The 20,000-nt window shown below is 41.4% G+C and overlaps 1 long non-coding RNA gene across 2 annotated transcripts in view; it reads right to left on the bottom strand.

Moving 5' to 3' along the window:
• LOC116216553 overlaps positions 1–19,412 on the bottom strand; it is a 39,375-nt gene extending 19,963 nt beyond the window's left edge. For both annotated transcript variants that reach the window (XR_004159534.1, XR_004159535.1), the window contains exons 1-3: positions 18,370–19,412; positions 12,254–12,359; positions 4,657–4,767 (exon numbers count right to left, since the gene is read on the bottom strand). This is a non-coding gene — a long non-coding RNA (uncharacterized LOC116216553). The remainder of the gene's footprint in view (positions 1–4,656; positions 4,768–12,253; positions 12,360–18,369) is intronic.
• Between the last annotated feature and the right edge of the window lie 588 nt (positions 19,413–20,000).

Raw genomic sequence — 20,000 nt, 5'->3', positions numbered from 1 at the left:
AAAACTCACCTCCTACATTTGCTTAGAATTCAGGATGACAATGGGGAAAAGAGGGTTATTTTTAGAGGGTGAGAAGTTCAAGGGCATGTGAGGTTTTGGAAGGACAAGACTAAGTTTTACCTTGTAGCTGACCTTTCACCTCAGCCCCTCAAATATGACACTTAAGGTTGACATTCATCCTTCATCTTTGTCATTCCTGCCTGTGGTCACAAACAGTCTCTGAAATCTGGCACAGGCTGTAGCTACCAATGGAACATCAAAAAACAGACAGCCATAAAAAGCCCATCTGCAAGGCAAAATAACCACTCTGCAGATATCTGACTCGTGCTTTTCACCAGTGTGACTTATGTCATAGTGACTCATGAAGCAATCATCCAGGAATAGCTCATACAATATTTTAGCACTCTAATACAGTATGTGAATTAAAAAAAAAAGACAACAACAACAAAAAACCTGCCAGAGCAAATTATTCAGGACTTTCAAAATAATTTCTTATTTAGTCACTCAGTTTGAAAAGATAACATTTGGGAGGAGGGGGCTTAACCACTGTTTTCACTGCCATTAGAGTTAATGCCGAACACTTCTCAAACCTTATCCTATTTCTGCGAACACACTATGAGAGAAAAGAATGGTGCCTTGATTCTGCTGTTACATCTCCCTTCTATCTTGCGCATGCCACTACAGTAAATATCTGGATAATGGGCAGCAAGAGGCAAGCTACTGATGTACTTGATTTCTAGGGTAGATCCTTCTCTTGGGGTGTATGAGCAGTAGACACCACTACAGGTAGCTAATTAAGTCTACAGTGTGCACCATGAGCATCAAATGTACACATATTACAGCATTTGGGTAACAGCAGTATGGTCTACAGATATCTTGGATTAGGTCAACTAAACAGTAGGAAAAAACAAACCAACTTTGAGTGCATAATCCTTTTCTAATCTCCCAAAGGTAATATGTAAAATATTACCTTTTCTTTTAAAATTTGTCTCAAGTCTAATGCACCCGTACCAGATTCTAAATAACTCCTGTCTTTATTAATCCACTTATCATCACCACTAGCATAAAATATGATTACAGACAAAGAAGATACAATTTGCCATTCTTATACTAAATTCTGTATTGTCCATCTATGATTGTGGGCAAAGGTTTCCACATTATCCTCACTGATTACATTCCTTTAGGTTCAGAAACTTTTTCTTCCACTCAGGGCAAATCTTTAAGCTCTTCTCCTGTTAATATCTATGAGATTGGGAACATGCTGAGTCTCCTGCAGCTCACTCTGTATCTTTATGGTTTTATTAGGCCTACCTGAGTGGATAACGAGGGAGGGATGGAGGAAGTAGCTGACTGTGTGCAAGGGGAAGCCATCTCAAGTCAATACACAGCCATTTTTTAACCAAACTTAGTTCTTCAACAGTGTTACTTTCCAACCAAAATGATGCCTTAGTTGAAGATAAATAATACATACAAGTTATAGAAAACTGAATTTCTAATTAAAATGTTATTTTAGTAAATAAAACATCTTCACTGTCATTTTAATGAGCAACTGGGTAGGAGCCTGGCTGTTGGCTGGGGCCAGCCCACTACATACAGTAAAGAATTTGAGACTAAAGGTGCAAGAAACATTAGTTTTAATAGGAGGAAAGACACTGGGGGTAGGTGATGAAAGTCAAAGTTACCATGCCTCAGTCTTACATTCTGATCCCAGTCACACTCTAGTTTTGCACTGGAGCAAATGAAGTTACCCCATATTAACATCAAAGCAATCTCAGAAAATTATCTGGTCCCCTGTTCTCGACGTGAAGCAAATAAAGACCTGTTACCTAAGCTATGCTGTGGGGCTTATGCACTTTCTCACACTCGACTTGAGCAACAATATTCCCAATGAACATATATAATTATTTGCTTGGATCGTGTTCAAATACGGAATTGTGCCATGGAAGGTACAATGATTTCTGTATAAACAGTAATTATTTCTAAGCAACTAGTGCAGGCATGATAATAATCTTTGAAATTGCTAGATTGAGTGCATTCTGAAGGGTGACTTGGAAATGGGACTGATTAAGTTCAAAATGTGACTGCAGAGAAAGCACTTAATTGCTGCATGATCAGCTGTTATTCCCTCTACCGTAACAAAAGCCACAGTACTTCTAGACCCTTTCTGTCCCATCTTATTCTGGGTTTCTAATCTAACTGTTCTTTTAGCTGCAACCAAGACAGACCACTTCTCCTTACAATACTCATTCTCTCATTCTCTTTTTCTTCTATACAATCCACCTTCAGGCCTGATAATGTTTGTATGTCTGAGTGTTTTCTGGTATAGAGACTAGCAGTTTCTGGTTATATTTAACCAAATGCTATTTTGGTTTTAGTATGGGAGTCATATGAGACTTGACCTGTACAAAACTCAAAATCTGTAGTCAATCATCCAGATTACAGAGATTCTGAAAAGCAGAGATCTCTTTGTATGAGATATGGCAAGAGATGGCAACAGATGGTAGCTCAGCTTCTCAGGTCCTATCATTTTTTCTGGAAGATATCAGGCTGGGCATGTCCAGGGGAAAAAGAGCTTTCATAACCCTGTGAGCTTTTTCTGCAGTTTCCATTGCAAATGTAAGCTATGCATCCAAGGTCTCTGCCTAATACACTCCCATTTATAACAGGCAGCTTTAAACTTCCAGTTACTGCACATTCCTTCCTTCACTGTTTAATGTAGAAGGATCAAGTGCTTTAATTAATTCAGCAGCAAAGATCTGGATATTGTCTACAGTTCTCTGGTAGATGTAATACAGCGTGTTCCCAACTCAGCCAGCACCGCAAAGGGCTTGAAGCTGGCAGAGTTAGGTTAATATAAATTAGGATTCTCACATCTCTAATGATCACAGCTTCATTTGCCCCCTGGTTGAAAAGAATACTAGATACAATCCTGCATGTTAACTACTGGTCAATACTACATAGCACAGCTTCTTACTATTGAAATGTGGGTTCAGTCATAGGTCACTTAAAGGGCTATAAATAGCTGTGTGTGTTCTTACAGATGCACTCCAAGGCAAGTGACAGCCAGTGGTACACTTTGTGCTAATGCAGCTCCTTTGTGGTGAAAATGTGTTACTTGTAAGTAAATACAAGAAAATAGTTATTAAAAACTGAAATAAATGTGGTCTTCAATCTGATGTATGAAGTGAATACACATGCTAAGATGAATGCTGCTTCTTTTAGGGACGTTGGCTTCTCTTGATTTCAGAATTTACTTGGACATGACAGCTGAAGTAATCTGTGCGTGAGAAAAAAAAGCAGGAAGCTCAGAAAAAGGATTGCTACAGCAGAGTGCACAGTGAGAGGAAGAAGATCCAGTGTTGTGCCTCTCTGTATCTTATTTTTGAAGCTTTTTGATTTCTCAAAATTTGGTCAGTTTTGTTAGAGGATGTTTATCCTCTGTCATCTATTTACATCCTCACCACAAGAGCAATAGGCTATATTCCTGGAGCTAAAACACTTCACAGAAATTCAAGCACAACCAAATCCAGGATAGCTGCAACCCATTCGGAAGACTATAAAAGAAAGAACTGGAGAGGAGGCCTTGGCAGTAGAAGTATGAGAAAAACAGGCGGCCACCGAAGGACATTCAAGGGTAATTTGAGAGACTCTTAAAGATTACCTAGAGGATATCATTCCAAAAGGACATATGCATCTTATGAATCCTGTATCCTATTTGACAGCTCTGTGTTAAAACATGTGAACAACCAAATGTAACCTCAAAACTTCCTGAAGCAGGATGATGAGGACAGTGAGAGAGAAAGAGCAGAAAAGCAGTTAGTGGAACAGCACTTTTATCAGCTTTGCAATGTGCAGTTGTTACCTGAAGTGCAGGAACTACCTAATGTCATTTCAGTACAGTGAACTCAGACTTCTATCTATCCTTCATGCATGTATGCAGACTATACAGAAGATATGCCCTTACCTGCTACATAACTCAAGAACACTTACATTGCCTTTAAGGAGTCTAAAATCTATGTATGCATGTAAGTGAGTGGGATGTATTTCTCTAGTCCCAGATTCTACAAGAGACTTGCACTCACCTCAGCAATGTCACTGGCATCTACTCTGCTATTAGCACAGCTGTTTGGGGAAAAGAGTCTTCATTTTTGGAAAATGATAAAGTATCTCTATTTAGCCCATTTTTTTTTTATTTTAATTAAACTCTCATGCGTAACTAGGCCTTGGAGTCTGAGTAGAGCTTCTATTAAGCAATATCACCATTTCAAAACAACTTCAGATTACATATAAGGTCTGTAAATGCTTCAAGTTCTTAGAACTGCATCAAGTACATGTATTACCATTTTTTTGGGAAGTGATTAGCTTTTACTTAGAAGTCTGTTTTATTTCCCAGCCTACAGAAAGCATGAGAATACGTTACATGACTCTGAAGTCCTCCAAAACATGTAACTGGTGTTTAAAGACAAAGTAGATTATAAACAACACATTCCCATAACATCAGCTAATTTGAAATGCAATCAGCATTCTCCATGCAAGAAATATGTCATAAAGAAGCATACTTAAGAAATGAGGATTGGTTTGCAAATGTTAGGTGAGCCCCTTACATTAAAAATAATTCTACACACAAATGAGAAATAAAATGCATACGCTGCATACCAGGAATCAAACCTGGCCATGAACTGGGGGTATCTGACATTTCCATCTTCATCAAGGGGGATTCTGTCAAGTAGCAGCTCAAACTCTTCATCAGTAATCTCCACGCCAAACCTGAAACAAACAGCAGTTAGCAGCACTAGCTGGCGGAGTTCACATTTGGGTCAACAGTACCCACAATACCCTGAGCATATGGCTGCCATTAACTCTTTGTTACTGCTTCGGTCCTCAAGATCAAGAGCACCACGTGAATATCAGAGGTTAATCAGGGTTTTGATCGCCTCAGCTTTCTCAAAGAAAGAAATTCTACCCGAGAGTCCCGGCATTGGTGAGGCACAGAAATAGAAATACTAGCATATTGAACTGTGTGCAATTGTCCTTTATAAAAAAGTTATTCATTACACTAAAACACTGGTATTGCTTAAACTAGTTAACTCTGAAAGGCTTTTCATTTAGACTGTTTAGCATGAAAGAAAATGGAGAGAAAAACTGTCTTTTTGGGAAACAGCTTCTTAGTGCTTTTGGAAAGCATTTCATAATGGCTTTAAAGACATTTTGCATACAAATATTTAAAAGTGTCAGTGTTTATTCATCAGCAAGAAAGTGTTTTCACCTCTCCAGAACAATCAAAACATAATCCTTGAAATACTGGCATAAACAGGAATGACTTAAGAAATAATAAAGAGCCAAGGCATTCATTCATCATTTTGCAAAGCCGATAAAAGTCAGCTGACTTACGGGGAGATACATTTTGGTTTTGGCAAGGCAGTGAAAGGGTACACAAAACATAGTATTTATTTGTTGTTTCGGTTTCATCACCTTGCTTTCCCACTTTACGTAACTCAAGAAATCCTTTTGTTGGTGTGCCACAGCAGCTTCTTATGGAGATTTATGACTCCCAGGTTTGGAGCACAGCAAATGGCCCATTTATCCTGCTTTAGGCTGCAGAGAGTCTGCTGAGGAGGGCAGATAGAGCTGCTTTTGCTGCTGCCCTCAGCTGACGGTACTCATTTTACTGCCTTTCAACTTTGCTTATCTACATTCACTTTTCATTTACACACGTGCGTTTGTGGAAGCTTGTGTTCTGCCAATAAAAACACACATGACCAAAGTAAACCTGCAGCATTTTTTTCCCTATGAAGAATAGAAAATCCGATTTTGCTGGAGAGCTTCAGTAAGAACAGATTTTCAGGAATCCATAACTGTTCTGGGGTTAAAGAACATTGCATGGGTGCACTGAAGATTAGCTACTTGCACATGTAATCAATGGACAAAATCTCCTGTTTGTTGCTATCACCTAATCTGTGCCTCTATCATTTGCTTCAAGGGATGATATGCCAGAAAGGATTAAGGGCTGTTTATTAGGCATAAGCAGTTGAGAAGCTATGCTGAGAAACAATATGTAAACATATGCTGAGAACCAGTATGCCACATTGCAGATCTGCAACTAAAATAGACAGATTAACCACTGTCCACTACTTTATCACTTCTCTGCGTATAGTCATATTCACAAAGAAATGTACCAGGTTCCACATAAAATAACACATGAGATCCAAGGAAGAAAAAGAATAGCACTTAATACAACATTTGTGGTTTTGTACAGTGCAAGAGTGTGTCTGGGGGAAGAAAGTGGACTTTTTATATTCCACATGAGTATCTTCAAATAGGCAAGATAGCAGCAAATTCACTACCTGTTCAAAAAGCAGAACTTAGCTTTTTGAACATTGTAACGTTCTGGAATTAGAAACAAGAATTGCTGGGATCTAAAAAGCAATTAAAAAGATCTGAGAAATGGGTCTTATCCTCTTTGTCCTCGTTTAGAGTAAAACTATCAAAGAAAGGCTCCACTTCTGGCAACTTCATCTGCCTTGTACAAGAGCTTTTGTAAATCCCAGAGACAGAAATTCATACACAGATCACTTCAGTACCTTTAGCTGCAAATAAATAATCTCCCAACAACTAGTTAGGATGACCTCTTTCTGGATTCTGGCTTATAATGGTTTTTTGTCATTTGTTCTGGTAACCAAAGGAAAACAAACAAACAAACAGCTTGGTAGGAAAATGAGTAACGATTTTCTTGGTACTGAACTCGATTTTGTCATGACCTGTTACTGAGAATATTTCTCAGTTCTATGGGTTCAGGAGAGCTCTGAGTAACTGCTCATTTAATTTCACTTAGAGAGGCTGATAGCCTGAGCTAGATAAGCATTTCAATAATGTGGAATGAACCACACCACTGTGCCAATTGCAGTGAGAGCTTCTAATCATTTCTTTCGTAAGAATGTCTCAACATGTTCCCCATATCAAGATATACACAGAGACAACTAGAAAAAAGGCTTGGCTAAGTTTAATGCACAACAAAGCTACTGCCAAGATGGACTGTTTTACACACATGGAGCCACTGCATAAACACCAGCTATACTACTGACAGTGTACAAGTATATTTTATGAGAAAAATACCAATCTAATTCAATGAACTAAATAATAATGTCATTTCTACCAAGAGGATGGGCCTGAATCATGCTCTCTTGAACGCTCTGCTGCTTATCTTTGGTTCTACTTACCAACCTTCAAACTGTTCTCGTGGATTGCAGCACTGCTGGTCACACACAACTCCTTGAACCTAGCTGGGGAAAAACAGCTGTCTGGATAGAACTCAGTGATCTCTGGATGCCACAGTCTCTCTTAGGAGATGTCAAAGCCATGTCAACATTGAAGGACTCCAAGTTCCTCAGACACATCCAGGGAGATGGGAGTTGATCCTGAAACTCTGGTCTAAAAGTATGCCTGTGTACAACTGATTTTTGGGGAGGTGAATCCTACTGGAACAGAGTGGGAATCAATATAGGGTTCCAGAGGATGCCTCATTCCCACTTTTTGTATCCACAAAGTCAGAAAATACACTGACTGATCTAAAGGAATAAAACTGGGGGAAGGGAGGAACAACCCTGCACCAACTTTGCATACTGACATTTTCTCCATTATTAAAATTCCAAAGACCTATTTTACATTACTGATCTCAGGATTTCTGGTAGCATGCTGTGACAACATTACATCCAACGTGCTCACTGATGTGGAAACAGAAAAAGCATTGAATGAAGAGAGTGTATGGCCTATACCATTTGTTATCCCAAACACTGATATTATACTTTTCATTCTGAACTTCCCCTCAAGCTTTACAAACATATCCAAGATATACAAAAGCAGTAAACAGGAGGATCAAGTGCTCCAGCATGCAAATGCAGCCACCTGAAACTAAGCAATGATTTAACCAAACAGCAACAGCAACAGCACACAACAGACGAATCACTGAGTTCTCCAGAGCACATTTCAAAGGCAGGTGCAATGGGCAGCACTTGAGAAAAAGATATCTATTAACTGGAGGGCTAAGCCTATTTAGACAGAAGCTGATGCAAAATGCAAGGGACTAGTTAACAGTGAGGTTGAGAGAAAATGCTTTGGCAGGAAGCCCAGAATCCTGGCAAAGGGAGCACCTGCAAAAAAAGCCACATGTGGTTTGTTGCACCAATACCTACATTTGCACGTACAGATTGGGAATAAAATGAATTTCCATTTTATCATATGGTTAACATCTGCAGTACCCTCAAATAAAGGCATCTCACATCTTAAATCAAAGGAACAGAGGTAGATAAGGCACACTGGGAAATTCAATCAGTGTTTTAGTGAGTTGTCAAAGTATCTTTTAATCATCTATAAAAACACCACTCCTGGATACCAAGCTAACAGCGAGTTTTTGAGAGGTCATTAGGGGAAGATAGAAGACACACACAGCACAACCTCAGTAAGCAGGCAATTGAGAAGAAGCATAGAAAGCAGAGAGGAAGAACTTGCTTAGTGTCCAGACTAGAACACTGCAGCAGAGATGGCAAGATAAATAAGATAGTAGACCAGGTCAGAGGGATAGGCGAGCCTAAAACTGTGCTGGACATTTGAAGTAAGAGATATCTATAATGATCCAGATGTACAGAGAAATAAGAGGGAGGGATTTTCCAAAAGCTTATGATATAGCTAAAAAAATAAGGGAATTATTCCAGCAGTGTGACCTCAGATCCGTTCAGGGAGCAACACAAGGCAAGGTATACGCAATTCCTGAGAAAAAACAGGCTGTTGTGAGGTGCACAGCCATTACATCCGAGTGGGAGCCTGCAATGTTGATGGATTTGAGAGTGCTGGTTGATGAAACACTCAACACAAGCCAGCGGTGTGCACTTGCAGCCCAGAAGGACTACAGCATCCTGGGCTGCATCAAAAAAGAAGCAGCCAGCAGGGAGAGGGAAGGGATTGTCCCTCACTACTCTGCCCTCTGAGTCCCCTTCTGGAGTACTGCATCCAGGTCTGGGGCCCCCAGTACAGGAAGGATGTGGAGGAGCTGCTGGAGCGGGTCCAGAGAAGGGTCATTAAGATATTCAGAGGGCTGGAGCACCTCTCCTACAAAGAGATGCTGGGGGAGCTAGACTTGCTCTTTGATTCTATGACCTTTAAAAGACATAGACCTGATCTCAGTGTGCTCATTTCCATTTGCCAATGTGTAATGTTCCACATGAAAATAGAGGAGTGTTACATCTAATTTGTCCAGACATGCCTATCTATTTTGCACCAGTAAACACACATAACTTTTTCACCTTCATATTCTGAAGACTGTAACAAATGCATCTGAACAACATAAACAACCTGCTTCTCAGCACCACTATACAAGTTTCATTCAATTGAACTTGTTAGGGTTACCCTAAAATGAAACTGATGTGAAAGACTGAAAATTAGACACCTTAACTCTTATAAATGCTATCTGAATCTGACACCTGCAGCAAACTGCCCATCCAAACTATTTTAAGCCAGATTCCAAGATCAGGACTTGAGCTAGTCTTCTCTTTGCAATTTACTTCAACTCAGTAGCTGAGAATTTGGCACAGCAAATGTGGCACGTGTATGAGAGGCAGAGATTTCTTTAACAAAATCACCAACATTGGCTTATATTTTAATTGCAGTTAATGCACAGCTTTTCCTTATTAAGCTGAGCTTTGAGGAATTCAATTAAGATATCTATTGTACTGCAGAAAAAGATAAAACTGCATGCCAGTGCTGTCAAAGGGTCATGACACAATTACAGTTATATCCAACACTCCAGCCACTCCTCACTCCAACCAAGCTTTTGACAAGCTCAATGAGGGATTTTCTAGACTAAGTATAAATCAGTGCTGAATACAGCCTGTTTGCTGCTTCCTTTATTCAAAGTGTGCCCTGCCATCTAGTGGCAAGGATATTCCAAAGATACCATCTTGTTTTTCTCACAAGGCAAACCTTGTATGGAAAGCTTTTCACTTCCTAATGTACATGCTTCAGATTTAACTACAAATCAGTTGAAAAAATACCACAAAGTAAAAACTGCACCTGCCTAATCTATATTGTGTTGAAATGCTCCATCCATGAGCAAGTTCTACGTGTAGTTTTGCAAAACGTTAAGTGCCTTTGTCTTGTTAACTGTCAAAGAGAAATTCACATTGTAGCTTCAGAGAACCAAACCACTGCATTCTTTTTCCATATACAGTTTTCTCTACCTAGTTGCTCTAAGGCTAAAGAGTTTCAGACCACACGGTGATAGTGGTTATTCAGAAAGAAATATGAGGAGGTAGAAGAGATTAATGAAGGGTACATAAGAATGAAATACAGCCACAGCTTAAGAACTAGCCAGCTGTGTCACAAATCGACATGTCTATTCCAGTAACGTCACTTCTGTCATTTTCCCTCACCCCAGCCAGACATTCTCATGCTCGTGCCTGTGGAACAGCTTCAACTCACTACAGGGGGCATGCAGGAAATTTGCTTTTTGCAGGGCTGCATGATTGCTAGTGCTGACTTGAGGGAGACAGGAAACACATGACTGGAAAGGAGAGGGAACTAAGAGCTGCAACTGAGTTGCCAGGATCTTTATGCTAACTACAAAACTGTATCCTCAATTTCTGATCTATTACACATTAATGTCAAGCAGCTCTGTTGTACTGGATCTGGCTGAACAGTACTCGTACATCAAGATTTTTTCTCACCCTGCCTCACACTAGCAAGTAGGCTTGGAGGAACAAAAAGCTGGGAAAGGACACAGGACAGCTGACTAACTGGCAGAAGAGATTTCCCATACCATGTAATGTCATTCTCAGCACTAACAGGTGGGGTGCAACATCTTTCAAGGTAGCCACTATAGCAGTTACTCAAGGGACTGGCTAGTCATCAGTGGGAGGTGCTGAGTGCTTTACATTGCTTTGCATATTTTCTCTTTCCTTCCCTTATTAACTCTTTATCTTGACCCATGGGTTTTCTTGCTTTTGTTCTTCCTACTCTCTACCCTGTCAACATACTGAGAAGTGAGTGACTGCATGTTTTGCTTTTGAAGATAAAAGTTCTCCCTCCCCACTGACAGATGGTACTAAATAAAGAAAATCATTACCTGCACTCATTTGCCATCTGAAATTCCTGATGACTAAACACCTTCTCTTCAACAAAGGAGAAAAGATTTTTCTGAGACAAATGTAAAAAAGAGAAAACAATACTAAGAAAGCACAATTTCATACTCATTGAAAGCAAATGAGCCCTAAGTTAGTAGAAGGATTGACCTACATTAAACCAGAATGCAATCACTTGGCAAAAAGGCCCAGCTCTATTTCAAATATCCTGCCTACCCTACATGATAAAGGGAAAATTGTTTCCCTTCCCAGTACACAGTTCCAGCCCATAGAATACTCCGATTGCACTGCACAAAACAGCATAAGACTTAATGGAGTTTACAGAAATATGACTTTATATAAACAAGACATTGGAGACCTCTCATATAACTAAGCACAGCAACAAATCAATTAGGATGCTTCACTGACATATTTCAAACTAAACATTTGCTTATGAACCAGTTCTCTGTGACTTGAACTCCAAAATAATGACTACTGCATTGTGAAAGCACTCAGTCTCCAGATCACAGTTATCATCGATAAGCATGTAGCATCATATCCACACAATTTTTTTTGCTTGTGATGCCAAACCACAACTGCAAGGCAGTCACAGAATTTTGCAAAGAGAACAGGCACCATCCTGGGGTCCAGTGGCTCTGTGACCCATGGTGTCCAGTGTTTCTTGGTCTTGGGGGCAGAATTAGGCAGTGTATGGGGAATGCCAGACACCCACAGCTGAAGGTTAGCCAGATGTCAAGGTTTCCAAGTTGCCAGGGAGTGTCTTCCTCAAGGGATATTACCACCTGGCTCTTCAAGTCAGTGATCCATCAGCTACATGCGCACTGGTGATAGACAGGGTCTGAGGATTTGTCCACTGACCACTATGCTTGTTGTTTGTCTGTTCCTGCAAGGTTTGTCTGTCCCCATGTGCTCTCAATGCACACTAATGGATGATGATCTGTAGAGCAACTCACAGTAACAAAACAAAAACAAACAAAAAAGAAAGTGAAAGAGTATTATCTTTGGAAAAGGATCTCTTTCTTCTATCACAGGTGAATTTCCTTTGTTTTGAGCTTCACCAACTGTTTGCATTCACAAATGGTTCACAAATTAAACACAGTAAATGTGATTAGACAGACACTTACCAGAGTGTGGCCAAGTGGAATGAAATCAGAGTGAAACAACTTTGCCAAGTTGGCTTCAATTGCAGTCACAGCAGATGATGTACTGATTCTCCCATCCCTGTGAAATCTAAGAAGGAAAAAACAAAGCACAATCAGATTTTACCCATTTTTTTTCAACCAATACCCTCAATTACTGAGACTACATATAAAACAGATTTTTCTTCTTTCATCTTCCTGTTTTCTTTTGTTGCTAAAGATATGGTGGAGGCAAATACACATCAAACAAAAAACCTGGCATGTGTGAAGATTATGACTACTGCTCTAGTCAACCAGATTCCTCTGCCATCCTGGCTGAGGAGCAGATATTGCCTGCACAAATCAGCATCTCACCCAGCCAACAGTATTGGGTCTCTCCTCCCTCATCTGCTTTTGGAATCTGGCAAATGAGGGTAAATAGTCCCGAACTGGACTGAAGAGCAAACCAAGCAGAAAGAAAAGTTAAACAGGAACTTTTTACTGCTTCAGTATCTTTGATCAGATGGGCCAAGAGTTAGGGCCTGATTATTGTTTACAACACAAAGACAAAAGGCCTCACCTTTACAGGGCATTTGAAGTTGCAAGCCTAAATGTTAGAAAAAGGATTCTTCAACAGAAATCAAAATATAAGTTCCTGAAGGAAGGGGCAACCAATGATGAGCCTCGCACCTCCATTGTTACAACCACTTCCACTTCTAAAAATCGTTAATTAACTCACATATTTTGACAGAAGGTTTGATTCGTTTCAATATTCATGACCCGGCTGCATAAACAGGTAACCACCAACCTTTGCACACTGTAAAACAATTTGTCAAGTTGCTGACAGGATTGATGTTGCTTTTACTTATCACTGTAAAACACCAGCTGTGTCACAGTTATGGATCAGTTCTGCTTTTATTTAGTGCCTTTACCATCAGGGACAGAATGCAGAATACAACTACAATTTTCTATTTTTTGGTACCAGTCAGAAAGTGAGAAGTTTTTTTCTCTTTGAAAGAGGGCCATCACTTGTGTTCCCTAAGCAATGCTGAGAATTGAGCTGCTTTAGCTAAAAAAAAAACCCAACACACTACTACCAACAGTCTGGACAGTATGTCTGCTTTCAATAGCTGTCAGGCATATCTGCATTTGTGCAAGGGTTTGGAGCCACCTGTGTGTCAGGTCTGGCAAGGCTGCACTACACTAGTAGTAGGAAATGCTCCTTGATGGGATTTCCCTCCAGATCAGATGGAAATATCAGACTACTTCCATTTTGCTTCCACACTGGTTCAGAGATTAACTACAAGAAAAAAGTTCTAGACAATTCTCTGCAGCCTTTACTCAAAGAAGGGTGACCTTGAATGATTCTAGCTTTCTATACAACTTTACCTCAAGTGCTTGTAAATGAGAAATTCAATAATTCCATATAAAAATAAGAAAAATAGCAGATACAAGAACCTACAGAAATAGAAAATAGAAAATTCTTCCTCTGCATTTTCCCTGTGCATAAAATACAAACAAGCATCCCACAATGTATGACTTCTGTGACACAAGATCAGACGTGAGGACTCTATCTGCTAAAAAAAAGGAATAATATAATTAGCTGTATTCTGTTCCTACAAACTGAACTGCTAGTGAAGAGATGCAGGCACATACCAATGGGCTGAACCACCATATGAAACAAGGGGATGAAATACTTCACTTATTCACATGTGGCTTTTCTACTCACATTTTACTAACGTTCAGCTGAATTTCAGCATTGCCTTGTATGAGTTCTTTTGAATTCCAACAACAGAGGGCAGCACTATAACCTGTTTCAGCCTGACACCAGACTCAGAAAAAGTCCTTCTGCCTAGGGCTGTCTTTGCTGTTTATCACAAAGGTTAATTTAGGATACTCCTCTGACACTGGGCACAGGCCCAGCAGTTAGAGGCACTGTCTACTTAGTAGGTATCTCCGGCTTCCCGAGTCACCCCAGCTATGGAAGGCCATGTATCCTGGCACTATCCCAGCCTGACCTATTCAGGGGAAAAACAATCCTGCTTCAGAAGGCCAAAGCTAAAATAAACCCAAGCTTTCTGGAGAGCAGAGGGGAGGCAAGGAAAAGCAGCCTATGCAAATGCATGCTTTACATCCTCTGCTGAAAGAGACCTCCTGCCACCCCCAATACTACTGGCTGAAGCTGAGAACAGCCTCCCCTGCTGAGCAGTGCCCAGTAGGAGAAAGTGCACAGCTTTAGGTTAGTTTTCCCCTAAGCTGTGCCAAGATCTCTCCTGCTCGCTGGAAATGAGGGTGTTGTAGAAGTGGAGGAGAAAGGGGAGGATGTAAAGAGAGATCTGCTTGGGACACTTTCATAGCATATACTCATTCATACCTACTTGTAATACAAATGTACATGCTAGACATATGAATTCCAAACGATAGAGCAACATTTAAGAGTCTATAATAAATGTTAGTTAATCAGTATTTATTTCTCATGACTTATAAGCAAATACTAAAAAGTCTCTTTTTTTCCCTTTGAATCAGAGGTAGATAGCTTTTCTTGTGCTCCTGCACCAGACGTATTCCCAAAAAGCACTACTCAAGCAATGACTGAAAACATTATGTTTTTATCATGCTGGAGGCAGCATGCCACATCATCTATTTCCTGACTTCTGCTTCCATCCCCATCATTTTTTTCCCCTCTCACACCCTGCACACCAGCTGAGTTTGGCAAATTGAAATCCAAAGGAATTTTTTGAATTGGAACTCAAATTGCATCTTTCCCAGAGTGAGTTGTGAAGCAGTAAGATACTCCACAAACAGGTTAGACACCACTTGATATTTTAAATCGGTCTCAGACATCTCTTTTGAAGGTATCTTTTGCCTAGTTCAAACATTCTAACCCAAACAAGCTTTTGGTTAGAATCATAAGTCACTGGCAGGTCCTACATCACCCGCTATTAGAATCCAAAGACATAGTAGCACTTCCTAACTGTCAGGCCCACGGAGAAAGGCAGAAGCTACTTAATATCTTTGCAGTCTCTTTTAGTTGTGTATCAACCAATCAAATAATCATGTCTGCCCAAGGGTCTGCGGCTGCCTAGATCAAGCCATACAAAGGTAGCAGAGTCACAAACTGCTGCATAGAATTCTTCAGCTTGACAATGGTACGTTATGCATTTTCAGCCTGTTACAGAACAGCAGTGGAAACATCTGCACTCACCTGTATTCTCTTCAGTGACATGGACACTTAAAGCATGAAATCAACTTTGCAACAGTCATCTATGCAGTACCTACCCCTTACATCTCTCTCTGCTTTGCCTAGGATGTTTCAGATAGGTTTTAAAATAATTTATTTCGCTCAGGATATCTTGTTCACAAAGCAGCAAGAAGCTCTGAGATCTACAGATCATATCAACCACTCTTCTCTCTTTAGTATGGTTACAGTCCTCAATATGAACATCTCAGTCCCTGAGGTTCTGGCTGTCTGGCAGACTCTGCATATAGATGCTGGAACTAAGGACTTCATAGCTGAAATGAATACACTTTCTTGCTTATGCTTTAATGATTTGGACACTTCTGATGAAAAAAAAAAAAAAAGTCGTTCTCAGCAAGCCCTGACTTTGCTCCCAGTAATTTCAAAGAAACAGTTCATGAAGAAAACAGTAATCAAGGATTTCAGCTGAAAAAAAAAAAAAAAAAAACGGAGAGAGAGAGAGAAGAACGACAATACCGAAAGGTAGAAAACTAAACAAGTATTATTTAATCGTTACTCGAGTACTCCTCCTATTCTTCTGATCGTACCTTCTACTTACGTTCCTACTTCCGTAACTTAGGTTCGGTACTACCTAACCTTTACCTTTACCGGGTTAAACGGTTACCCGTTTACGGGGTACCGTTTAAGTTTAACGGGTACGGGTTTACCGGTTACCCCCTAAACTTTTCCCGGTTTCGTTTTTAACCGGGGTTTAACCCCTTTTTTTTTTTAAAAAAAGGGTTTTAAACGGTTTTAAAAACTTTTTTTAACGGGGGTTAAAAACCGTTAAAACCCGTTTTAAACCTTTAAAACGGTTAAACTTAAAGGAAAAAAAAAAATAAAAAAAAAAAAAAAGGTAAAAAAACCGTTAACCTACTACGGACAACGGACCCTTCGAACTTTACGTACTCCCAAGTTAATTACTAAAAGAAAACAAGTTACATAGAAGAAAACAAGTAATACAAGGATTACAAGACTAAAGAAAAAAAAAAAAAAGAAAAGAGAGAGAGAGAGAGAAAGCAAATCAAAGTGAATAAAACCAAGATATTTTAATCTTCTCAGATCCTCCATTCTTCCTGATGCCTTCACTATTCATCACTATGGATCACTCTCTAAGCTGGTCATTGAGTGTCCATCTCTGACTTTCATCTTGTTCCTAGAGTTGCATGTATCAGCTGCAAATCTTGGTGTTCCATTCCTATATATTAAGGCTGAGATGTGTTTTTCCCCACGCATCCACACAGACAGTGCACTGATTCAAGGTCTCATCAGGGTTAGGGTTAGAGTTAGTTACAACATTTCTTTCTGTCTGGTCTGAGAAACGCAGTCTTAAAATCCTATTACACACCTAGAACGTACTGCATAGATATAACCCACCATCTTTACTGTATTATCCCTGTCTTTGCATCCTTCCACTAGCTCACAGTTCTCCAACACATGATGTGAATTACTCTTTGTATTCTTACAGCCCACCACATCCCATTGTGAAAATGTTGGCTCCTGTTTCCAGCCAGTCGGGTCAGACCATGAGATTAGTCTTCATTCGTACTGGTTACATTTTCAGACTGCCATTTTGTGCCTCCTACCAGGCTTCTCCACTTACGTAGGAGGAACTCACCAGAAACACAAACCAACCTTTTACATGGAGAATTTACTGCAACCCCACAAATCTTTTATGAAAACAAAACAGAAGAAAATACATTTCTTCTTAGCGTCTTGCCACTACTTTGTCTACCCACAGCTTGTCTGTGCTGGGAGGTCAGCACAGTCCTACAGACTGCTTGTGCTCCCCCTTGTGTCTGCTGTCGGACGGAGACTGTTGACTTCTGAGAAAAAGCGTTCTTGTGTCTGGCCAAGCCTCAGCACTAGTTTCCTAGGGTTCAGCAATGCAGAGAAACAAGAGTACACAACAGCTGGTGAAAGTTTCATCTCATGTAGTGTTTCAAGAAAATGCAGAACACTAAGCACCAACGAATTCCATGAAAAGCCAAGCTCCTTCAACTTTTTCTTTAATGACATTTCCAGCTACTGGAAATCCCTATCCTTGTTCGGTGGTGCTGGCAGAGTTAGTGAAAGGTCCTTTACAGAGTGCATTTGATCTCCTAGAAGTAGAATAAAGAGGCTGGATTGTCATATACATGGAAGATCTAAATAGGCATTTGGAGCAAAAATAAATCAAAAAACATCACCCAGAGCAGCAGGCACATGTCCTGGTCTAGCCCATTATTTTAACACTCAAAGTTGAATATCTCTTGAAATTAGGCATATGGGTTCTGGGAAGGGAGATCAGAAGCATAAAAAGGTGACTGCTCACTTCCAGTGCATTGCTTTATTTAAATACTGGCAGATGTGGATATATAGCATCACCGCTACAGAAATACGTATAAACCAAAGACCTTCTGTGGAACAGAATAACAATGTGTAACAGTAACTTCAAAAACTAACTGGAATTTTTATGATAAAGGCTTTACTAAATTTATCATCCGTTTAGAGAAAATGAAAAGCAACGTAAACAAGCTAAAATGAAGAGGGTGGGGAAGAAGCAGGTGAAAGACCTCTTGGGTTAGACCCTCCCCACCACAGTCCCACACTCCAGGCCCTACTCCCAATAGCACCCTGCTGCCACTCACTGACCCCAGTCAGCAGGGCACTGGAACACATCTGCCTGCATGCACTGAGGAGACCTCATCCAGCTGGGCAGCACTGCAAACACTGCCATCCTGTGGGTTCGTGTGAAACCAGCAGCAGAAGCTTTGAGATGTCAAAGGGATATTTACTCCCCTGTGAAAAGAGGAGTTATCACATCTGGTGAGTTAAGCATGAGGAAGAAAAAGCAAAGGTCAAAAGTAGCTACACCTGTTAAACAATGAACCCCGTAACTCACAGTCTAACTTTAGGGATCCCCTGTGCTTCCAGCTTGCACCTGCTTTCAGTTCTTGCTTGGGAAAAAGGTCTCTTCAGGTGACCTCTCTTTCCATTTCTTTGAACTGGGGAAAGACTCCATCTTGCTCATGGTGGCTTAGATGTGCAAGGTTAAAGCTGCTGTTGCTGAGGTTCATGAGAAAAGACCTCTACCTCAGAGAGCAGCAGAGAGCAAGAGAGGCGGGGGATCAAATTTACCGTCTCATTGCCTTGTGCTAACACAGACGTCAGTGAGAAGAGATTTGCTGTCCTGGAGGGAATGTCTCTTCATGGAACAGCCAATCTTTTAGCACCTACATTTAAATGAATTCTATTTCCATTATTGATACTATATTACCGAATTAAAGCTGACCTCATTAACCTCAGCTTTCCTCAGTACAGTATCATCCTAGAACCACATATGACGACTGTTTTAAGGCAAATTCCTTGGTATACACTTACAATTTGTTGCACTGGCTTTCACATAACTACTCCTGCAACAGCGAATCACAGGCTCATACAGACATCAGACAGAGGGAACGTGAAGAAGGCCACGTAACCTGCATTCATAGTGAAGACTGAAGTGCTTCCCTATGCACTGAAGGGAGGCAAGGTTTTGCTGCAGCCCTCATTGATCTCTCACACAGGGTGCGAGTCAAGCAACCTGAGCATTCCCAAGCACGTGCTTCCTAGAGGGGTGACTGACTGCAGTGCTTGCAGAGGGTCTGACCTTGCTGGGTTGAAACCAGGGCACGCTGCAGGGGTCACAGTGCCTCCTCTATGGGAAGGCAGCCTCTGGAACATGCCAGGATGCTGAAGACCTCAAGGCTGGCAGGCTCACACTGCATCAGACATGAGGAGGCTCCATGTCCTTGCCTTGCAGAGGCCACACCTGTTTCTAGTTCCCCCAAATGCTCACAGACACGTGCACACCGCCAACAGGTTGCCCTGAGAGGCTGTGGATGCCCCATCCTCGAGGCATTCAAGGTCAGGCTGGATGTGGCTCTGGGCAGCCTGGTCTGGTGGTTGGTGACCCTGCAGGGGGGGTTGAAACTGGATGATTGTTGTGATCCTTTTCAACCCAGGCCGTTCTATGGTTCTGTGATCACCTTCCCCAAGGACTCCGCAGCCCGACGCCATCCTGTAGCACGCACCGCAGAGGTTCGAGGCCACGCACACAAAGCCTGTGCCTGCAGCACCCTTAGCGCCGGCCGCCAGCCCCTACAAACAGTTATTGCCGCCCAAGGTATTCCTGCAAGCTTTCTCGGTCCCCTCGGGTGCCTCCCGCGAGCTATTAATACAGCAGGCACATGCTCTGACATCGCGTTCCCCGCAGCCACCAGATAACTTTAATTTGCCCTTTAAACGTCCCGAGACCGGCGGCCCTCGCCGTGCCTCCAGGGGGGAACATGGCGGCGCTGCCTCGCGCCCCCCAGCGGGGGCGGGTCCTGGGGGTGTCCCAGCCAATGTGCGCGCCCCGGGGGCCACCTCCTCCTATCGCGAGAGGCCGCGGGTTATAAGCGGGGCGGCACGGGGCTCTGGGCCATTTGGCCGGCGGGGCACGGCGTGGGGCTCCTGGGTGGGGAGGTGCGCGGCTCGTTGGCTCTCTCCGTG

The sequence above is a fragment of the Meleagris gallopavo genome, chromosome 4, assembly GCF_000146605.3.
Source record: "Meleagris gallopavo isolate NT-WF06-2002-E0010 breed Aviagen turkey brand Nicholas breeding stock chromosome 4, Turkey_5.1, whole genome shotgun sequence".
NCBI classification, from domain to species: domain Eukaryota; kingdom Metazoa; phylum Chordata; class Aves; order Galliformes; family Phasianidae; genus Meleagris; species Meleagris gallopavo.
The sequence above is the reverse complement of the archived record's forward strand: the minus strand, read 5'-3'. Positions and strand labels throughout refer to the sequence as shown.